Source organism: Zingiber officinale, chromosome 1B, assembly GCF_018446385.1.
Source record: "Zingiber officinale cultivar Zhangliang chromosome 1B, Zo_v1.1, whole genome shotgun sequence".
In the NCBI taxonomy this organism is placed as follows: domain Eukaryota; kingdom Viridiplantae; phylum Streptophyta; class Magnoliopsida; order Zingiberales; family Zingiberaceae; genus Zingiber; species Zingiber officinale.
The window spans coordinates 12,973,817-12,983,007 of NC_055986.1; the positions used below are offsets into that span (position 1 = coordinate 12,973,817).

A 9,191-nucleotide genomic window follows, 5' to 3' on the forward strand; every position below is an offset into this window, starting at 1 on the left:
ATCGATCTGGGTTTCTGATTTCGAACCAGAACCCCTGATTTCAGTACTATTTCGTGCCACAATCACATTACATGTTCTAAGATGGCTAGGAAACACTCTAACAACCACAACTAACATTCTAACATCATAAAGAACAATGTTCTAAGCATAATAGAGTGCATGGTTAACTAATTCATAGCGATCAACATACTAAAGTGCAAATTGCTAAAACACTAAAAAGTACTAATGTTTAAACAAAGCTTGCTAGAGTTCCCTAAGATCTTCTTTCCAAGTTCCTGCCCACACACATCCTCGTAGCATTGTCCTCCAGCCTCCGCTAGTCCATCTTTCATTTACCTTTATCTGCAGTATAAGGAAAAGAAAGTATCTATAAGCTTTAGCTTAGTAAGAAACCATCTACCTCACTAAAACATGCATTCGATGCAATATGCTTTTAAAACATGCTGTTTGAAAGTGCACTGATTAGACTGAAACATGGCATGTTATCATACATAAAAATCAAAGCTAGTCATGGCATACTATCATCTAAACATATGTAATAAAAGCTGAACATGAACACCCAAAGCATGGCATACATAGCTAACCATAACTATCATGTGTAACAACAAGGAAAACTGAGCTGAACATGAATTAAGCTAGTCTGGAACTGAATTCAAACTCAACTAACATAACTAATCTTTGTGAGTTTTGAAAAACTATAATATAATAGATTAAAATATATAATCATACTGCTAATGAGCCCGGCAACTGTACATGCTATGCGCGCACCCTCAACTAAACCCGGGGTTGCAAATCCCGAATTTAGCAAGGTTTACTAGGTTATCTAAACCTAGGGACCGACTATGGGAGCCCAGCCCAATGGATATCTAATCCTGTACAGTGCCACTACTGAAAATAAAATACTGAATCATAGCTAATTAATTTACCTTGCTTCTACTAGGTTATCTGAACCTAGAGGCGACTGTGGGTGCCCACCCATTGGACCGTAGTTCCATATAAGCTGTAGCAAGATTAACTAAACTATTTAAATGCTTCTATTGCATTTACTGAGCTATTAGAAATGTCTACTGTAACATTTTACTGAGCTAAGCATTTTATCGAACACTTGGTGTGCTCCAACTCTCCTCTCTATTAGGGAGACCACCTCTAGGCACCCGACAACATCTAGAATCTCCAACTGAAAGGAGAAAACGTGTCTGGCCCATCTAGAGGTGCTCAACTAGATCCCTAAACCTGAAAAGGAGGGTTAAATACACCCTATGCGTCGAAAAGTCTACATATAGCTAATTTAAAAATATTCAATCGTACGAAAAGCTACTTATACTACAGGCGAGGGGTTTTTTTACCTCCTGTTCGGATTTTCTTACGATTCTAATCGCTAGATTTCCGGAGGAGACGATCCTTTCGACGATCTTCTCGCGTCTAAGCGTTCCTCTCGCGGAGGGGAGCGTCCTTGTGTCGAAGTCGTCGCCGGAAAGTGCCCTTGGAGTCCTAGGAGAGGAACCCTAGGCCCTCTTGTGGTTGGCGCCGAGAGAAGGAGGAGGAGAGGGAGTCGACGTGGCTAGGGTGAGGGTGAGGAAAAATCACGCTAAGGGAAAATAACTCTTCACCTATTAAATTCCCTATTTATATTAAGTGGGTAATTTCAGCCCAACTCTAATATAAATTTAATTGCCTCCCTTTCCTTTCAGCACGACCCTGCTGGGTTCAACTGGTTACTAGCATTATCCGTAAACCGTAGGTCTCGGGTTCAATTTTCTATTTATTTTTGCTACTTCCGTTACTCTAAAAATTCTGTAAAAATATCCTAAAATTCCAGAAAAATCATAGAATATTTCTAAAATAGTTTTGAGAATTTTCGGGCGTTACAATCCCCCATACCTTATAAAAAGTTCATCCTCGAACTTAGAATAATTGCGGTACCTCTTCTGCTGTGTGATTTCGCCAAATAACTTTGACTAATGGTACTTCCTTGTTCCTTAATCTCGGTCTATTATCCGAATAGGCCGATCAGGCCGGATCTGGATCCAATCACAGGTGGCATGGGGTATGCTTCTTCAAGATAGAGACATGAAATACATGGACGACTAACATTTCGGGTAGCTCTAGCTCATATGCTACCTTGCCCACTCTTCGATTGATACGGTCCCACATATCTCGGACTTAGCTTGCCTTTTTCCCAAACCGCATTACTCCTTCATGGGAGCTACTCGAGGAACAGAATCCCCAATCGAGAACTCTAAAGGTCTGTATCGTGATAGCTTTGCGGCTCGAAAAGTGCTTTCCTCGCTGGATCCGGATCTGTGGTATCCGCTACTAGATCCGTCTGAAGTTCTAGTTCTTCTGCTCACCACTCTCATAGAGATCTACACCTCCGCCCATAGAGAGCCTCGTAAGGTGCCATGCCGATAGTGGCCTGATAGCTGTTGGACTTAGATATTTGCACCAACTTCCTTGAAATATAGGGCACATGCTCGAGCATATCTTCGAGTACCGATTTACTGGCTCCGTCCTGCGGATGGAAGGCATGCTAAACTTTAACCGTGCCCAAAGCTGTCTATACACACTCCTGTCTCTGTCTGAGATAATGGTTCGTGGGACTCCATGTAATCTAACGATCTCCTTGAGATACAACTGAGCTAGCTGCTCCATGGAGTAGGATATCCCGATAGCTAAGAAGTGGGCTGATTTAGTCAATCTATCGACTATTACCCAGATGGTATCAAAACCATTTGTGGTTCTGGGTAATCCCACTATAAAATCCATAGAAATGTCTTCCCACTTCCATTCTGGTATCTGTATGGGCTGCAAAACCCCCCCTGGTCTCTGACAGGTTAGGCAGGTGCTGACATATCGAGCGATGTCTCTCTTCATCCCAGGCCACCAAAAACGTTTCTTCAAGTCCTGGTACATTTTGGTGGAGCCAGGATGCATCACATATGGAGTCTTGTGAGCCTCGTCTAGGATTTTCCTTTGTAGTTCCTCCTGATCCGGAACACATAGCCTGTCACCAAAATACAACACCCCGCTATCTGATATTCTGAACTCTCCACTTTCTGATTCTGCTAAACCTTGCTTGATTCTCTGAATTTCAGGATCCTGCTCCTGAGCTGTCTGGATGTCACCGAGCAAGGTAGACTCTAATGTCATAGTAGAGAGCTGTCCGACTATGAGCTCGAGACCGAAATCTGAGATCTCCTTCTGTAGGGGCGGTGACATGGCTACTAGAGATAATGAGGGCGTCTGCTACCCTATTCGCTTTTCCTGGGTGGTAGAGGTTATCTATGTCGTAGTCTTTGACCAATTCTAGCCATCTACGCTGTCGCATATTAAGATCCTTCTCGATGATCTGTATACACTCTACACCGAGCTCCATACAAGTAATATCTCCAAATCTTGAGAGCGAACACCAAGCTCAAGGTCATGAGTAGGATAGTTCTTCTCATAATCCTTAAGTTGTCTGAGGCATAGACGATCACCTTGCCATCTTGCATCGGCCTTCTAGTCCCAACTTCGAGGCATCACTATATATGTCAAAGCTATCTGCTTCGTAGAGTCGAATAGGTGCATCGGTCAATCTCCTTTTCACCCTCTCCCACTTTGAAATTTTCTGCTCTTCCGGTAAGGGTCGCCAGGGGGAGGCTATCTGGAGAAATCCGAATTTTCTGTAATAGCCTACTAATCCCGTGAAGCTTCGATCTCACCGGCGTTCTTGGGTCTTTTCTACTCGGGTCTACCATGATACCATCCTTTGAGATGATGTGACCCAAGAAGGACACTGATCTAGCCAAAATTCACATTTGGTGAACTTGGCGATTCACGAAAGGTCCGCAATACTATTTTCGTGTGCTCTACGTGTTCTTCCCGAGTTCGAATAGATAAGGATGTCATCGATGAACACGATAACGAACCTATCTAAATATTCTCTGAATACCATGTCCATAAAAGTAGCTGGAGCATTTGTCACGCTAAAGGGCATGACTACGAACTCGTAATGTCCGTATCTAGTCTGAATGTTGTCTTGGGTATGTCCTCTTTAACCTTCACCGATGATAACATGATCCGAGGTCTATTTTAGAGAACACGCTCCCTTTAGGATCAAACAGTCATCTATTCGGGAAGAGGATACTGTTTGATTGTGACTTGGTTAGTCTATACATAGGCGCATGCTCCCATCTTTCTTCTTCACGAACAATACCCCCATGGTGAGTGACTAGGATGAATGAAGCCCTTCCAGTAGTTTCTCATGAAGTTCCTTCAGTTCGAGCCGGTAAGGTGCTTTGGAGATAGGATTTGTACCGGAATGAGCTCTATCTCAAATTCGATCTCCTTGTCGGTGCTAGGCTGGTAACTCTTCGGGAAGGCTGGTAGTCACATTTTGGACTCTCTCATGGTCCTTGTCATGTAGTCGAACTACGTGCTAAGAATCCAGTACATCCCGAATCCATTAACCTCTCATAGCTGAGAGAAACTTCTTGGCCTTTCTCTTGGGTTCTCCGATGAACTCGAATGCTTCCGCTTGGAATATGCCTTCGCTTACGACTCGATGGAGGCACCATTTGATCAAGAAGTCCATCCGAAGATGACGTCGTAGTCGGTCATATTAATCACTATCGATCGCAAAAGAGCTCTCTGCCTGCTATGAGCCAATGCGTAGATGCCATGATTTCTCCCGAGGGTAACGTCGTAAGGAATCGCCACCGAGTACCTCTGGCTAACTTCTCAGCAAATGCCCTGGATATGCATGAATGGGTTGCCCCAGTATAATTGTACTTTACTGTAAAATACTAATCGACCTGTAATAACTGTCGAGGCATTTGCTGCGTCCTCTCCGGTGAGTGAGTAGATCCTCGCATTGGTCGTGGCTGGAGGGGCTTCTAATATTCCCTGGCTGATATGTGGACCATCTAAAGCAGCCTGCATATGGTGAGCGGGCTGGCCTCTATACTGAATCTGCTGTGGCTGAGGAAGACGGGTCTTGTTTGGACACTGCTTGGCCATATGCCCTTCCTGTCCGCATTCAAAGAATCCTCGTGTGCCCTTACGACAAACTCGGATGGAATTTCCCACAAGTAGCACACTTTGGATAACTGGTGCTTCCCTCCTTTGGGTAACTCCTGGTTTGCGCTTGTTGGAGTTCCTTTCGACTAGAGCCATGGGAGCCACCTGCTTCTCGAGTGCCGAGCCTCCTTGACCTTTAGCTTCCGAGAGGACTTGCTTCTGCTGATGCTGGTAATGCTCAGTGATTAGAGCACTGCTCACTAATTCTTCAGTGGTTTGTGGCCTATGAACGCTACCAGCCACGTTCATTGCCTCAGCATTTTGAGCATCAATCGGATTCGTTCCTTCTCTGTGCTAACGTTTCTTTACGGCTTCCTCAACTGATAGGTTGCCCCGACGAAACTCAGTTCGTAGTGACGGTTGGTGACCCGCATGTGAAAGAACTCCTCAAAGAATTCCTTCTCAAGTCAGTCCATGTCATCGGTTCATTCCCTTCCCCGATTCTCTCCCACCACATACGTGCATCTCTGGTCAACGCGAGGCTTCACCTTCTCATGTTCGGGCTCCATCGTACTTTCTGTTTTGAACCATGCAGCATCTCATGGTTCATTCTGCCTGAGAAATTCTCGGCTTGACTCTTTTGGATCGATAGGCTTCTCTGCCCAGTTGTGGAACCTCTAAGACCACCGGTGTCGCTAAGTTAGGCTCCGGGGTGACGGTGGGGGCTGATTAGCCTTTAAGGTGACTATCTCCTATTGTTCAACTAGCTGCTGCTGTAATTGAGCCACTAATGTTGTAAGGTCCGGAGGAGGCACTGAGCTGCCTGCTGTGGCTGGTGCCCTTCTAGCTGGGCGTCCTCGTGCCATTTCTAAAGACATGCAGGACATACATGACTAACACAAGCATAAATAGAGAAACTATTGTTATCATGTTAACTACTATCATAAATAAACATGCTTCATTTATTTCTAACAGAAAAGCAATAAACATATAAAGTGAGAGGTATTCTTACTTGGAAGCTGCAGGTACAATACTGATGTGTGTGTAGGAAGTATGGAAACTGCTCTGATACCACTCTGTAACGACCCACCTCCTACTGACTAGGCTGTGAGGCCGATCGCTACATTATGCTGTGCTAAATTACTATTGCGGAAATCTGGATTGATTAAATTTTACTAAACTGATTACTGTAAAATCTGAACTTAATATTCTAGGTGTACCTAGGAGTTGTACACATGCTAGGGAAGATAATCTATGCCTCTCGGATGTCCTGCTAGCTGTAATCAGGCATTTCAATCGATCCATGAATCGATTGGGCTATCGGATCGATCCAGTGATCGATCCAGCTTGATACTGGCACGGAGAAAACCTCTGGATCGGTCGGCTGACTGATCCATAAGCCATAATGCTTCTGTATGTGGCTGGATCGGTCTACCGACCGATCCAGGAGTACACTGATCGGTCGGCTGACCGATCCAGTGGCTCACTGCTTCTGTATGCGGATGGATCGAGTTTCTGATTTCGAACCAGAACCCCTGATTTCAGCACTATTTCGTGCCTCAATCACATTACATGTTCTAAGATGGCTAGGAAACACTCTAACAACCACAACTACCATTCTAACATCATAAAGAACAATGTTCTAAGCATAATAGAGTGCATGGTTAACTAATTCATAGCGATCAACATACTAAAGTGCAAATTGCTAAAATACTAAAAAGTACTAATGTTTAAACAAAGCTTGCTAGAGTTCCCTAAGATCTTCTTTCCAAGTTCCTGCCCACACACATCCTCGTAGCATTGTCCTCCAGCCTCCGCTAGTCCATCTTTCCTTTACCTTTATCTGCAGTATAAGGAAAAGAAAGTATCTATAAGCTTTCGCTTAGTAAGAAACCATCTACCTCACTAAGACATGCATTCGATGCAATATGCTTTTAAAACATGCTGTTTGAAAGTGCACTGATTAGACTGAAACATGGCATGTTATCATACATAGAAATCAAAGCTAGTCACGGCATACTATCATCTAAACATATGTAATAAAAGCTGAACATGAACACCAAAGTATGGAATACAAAGCTAACCATAACTATCATGTGTAACAACAAGGAAAACTGAGCTGAACATGAATTAAGCTAGTCTGGAACTGAATTCAAACTTAACTAACATAACTAATCTTTGTGAGTTTTGAAAAACTATAATATAATAGATTAAAATACATAATCATACTGCTAATGGGCCCGGCAACTGTACATGCTATGCGCGCACCCTCAACTAAACCCGGGGTTGTAAATCCCGAATTTAGCAAGGTTTACTAGGTTATCTAAACCTAGGGACCGACTATGGGAGCCCAGTCCAATGGATATCTAATCCTGTACAGTGCCACTACTGAAAATAAAATACTGAATCATAGCTAATTAATTTACCTTGCTTCTACTAGGTTATCTGAACCTAGAGGCGACTGTGGGTGCCCACCCATTGGACCGTAGTCCCATATAAGCTGTAGCAAGATTAACTAAACTATTTAAATGCTTCTATTGCATTTACTGAGCTATTAGAAATGTCTACTGTAGCATTTTACTGAGCTAAGCATTTTATCGAACACTTGGTGTGCTCCAACTCTCCTCTCTATTAGGGAGACCACCTCTAGGCACCCAACAACGTCTAGAATCTCCAACTGAAAGGAGAAAACGTGTCTGGCCCATCTAGAGGTGCTCAACTAGATCCCTAAACCTGAAAAGGAGGGTTAAATACACCCTATGCGTCGAAAAGTCTACATATAGCTAATTTAAAAATATTCAATCGTACGAAAAGCTACTTATACTACAGGCGAGGGGTTTTTTACCTCCTGTTCGGATTTTCTTACGATTCTAATCGCTAGATTTCCGGAGGAGACGATCCTTTCGGCGGAGGGGAGCGTCCTTGTGTCGAAGTCGTCGCCGGAAAGTGCCCTTGGAGTCCTAGGAGAGGAACCCTAGGCCCTCTTGTGGTTGGCGCCGAGAGAAGGAGGAGGAGAGGGAGTCGGCGTGGCTATGGTGAGGGTGAGGAAAAATCACGCTAAGGGAAAATAACTCTTCACCTATTAAATTCCCTATTTATATTAAGTGGGTAATTTCAGCCCAACTCTAATATAAATTTAATTGCCTCCCTTTCCTTTCAGCACTGCCCTGCTGGGTTCAACTGGTTACTAACATTTTCGTTTTCTATTTGTTTTTGCTACTTCCGTTACTCTAAAAATTCTGTAAAAATATCCTAAAATTTTAGAAAAATCATAGAATATTTCTAAAATAGTTTTGAGAATTTTCGGGCGTTACAGGAACTGCTTCCATAATTTTTCCTTTATGTCTAGAAAATATTAAAAAAAAAGATACATACAACTTATTAGATTTCATGTTAAACAGAAAAGAAACATCACATTGCTTAGTGTTTACATCCATAGAAGATGAGATACACGTCTACAAATTGACGAGATGCAGTTGACCTTAGCAGAAGGCATCACGGAGAGCTATTTGCTGCATAGGAAAAAATAGCAAGGCAGAATAAAAAGAATCATCTTATCAATAACTCATAAGATGATTAAATTAAGGCATACCTCTTTAATTGGCTCGATATTCTGGAACAATTTTTTGAGAACAGATAATGAATGTGCATACTCATGGATATGGTAGAGAATGATTGCCTGTGAAGAACCAAATTAACAAAAATACTAAGAAGAGAGCAATTTATTAACTCATTCACTAATTATGGAAAGAAAATTTTTGACAAAATCCGTTGAACTACATACAATATTCAACATTGTTATTGAAACATCAAACTCTTGGGCATGGACAACTCTACTGCTATTTATAGCAGCACTTTGATGAATTGAAGCACTATTAGCTTAAGACCCTGAAACCATATAGCCTAGGCAACTATTCTCAGAGTCAATCTAGTCCACAAAAGTATGCGCAAGCTCTTCACTCTGCTCCTATAACCAATATAGTTATTAATCAAAGAGTGCATGTAAAATATCTTTTCAGTTGCAAGAACAATGCTAGTTTAAGAAATCATAGAATATTGACTGAATGAATAAACATGGATTAAATAACTAGAGTTCTAATACATATAACATGCAGTCATAAAACATCCATTTACAATCTAAATGCTAAAATAGAAAAGAAACTTATCATAATAAATCAAGGGGAAGTAAA

At 42.3% G+C, this 9,191-nt stretch overlaps 1 long non-coding RNA gene across 1 annotated transcript; it reads right to left on the reverse strand.

The window, feature by feature from the left end:
• Positions 1–8,316: 8,316 nt before the first annotated feature.
• On the reverse strand, positions 8,317–8,802 carry LOC122041203. Its single transcript, XR_006128905.1, has 3 exons — positions 8,786–8,802; positions 8,594–8,680; positions 8,317–8,513 (listed from the first exon to the last, which is right to left on the reverse strand). It is a non-coding gene; the product is annotated as an uncharacterized LOC122041203 (long non-coding RNA).
• Between the last annotated feature and the right edge of the window lie 389 nt (positions 8,803–9,191).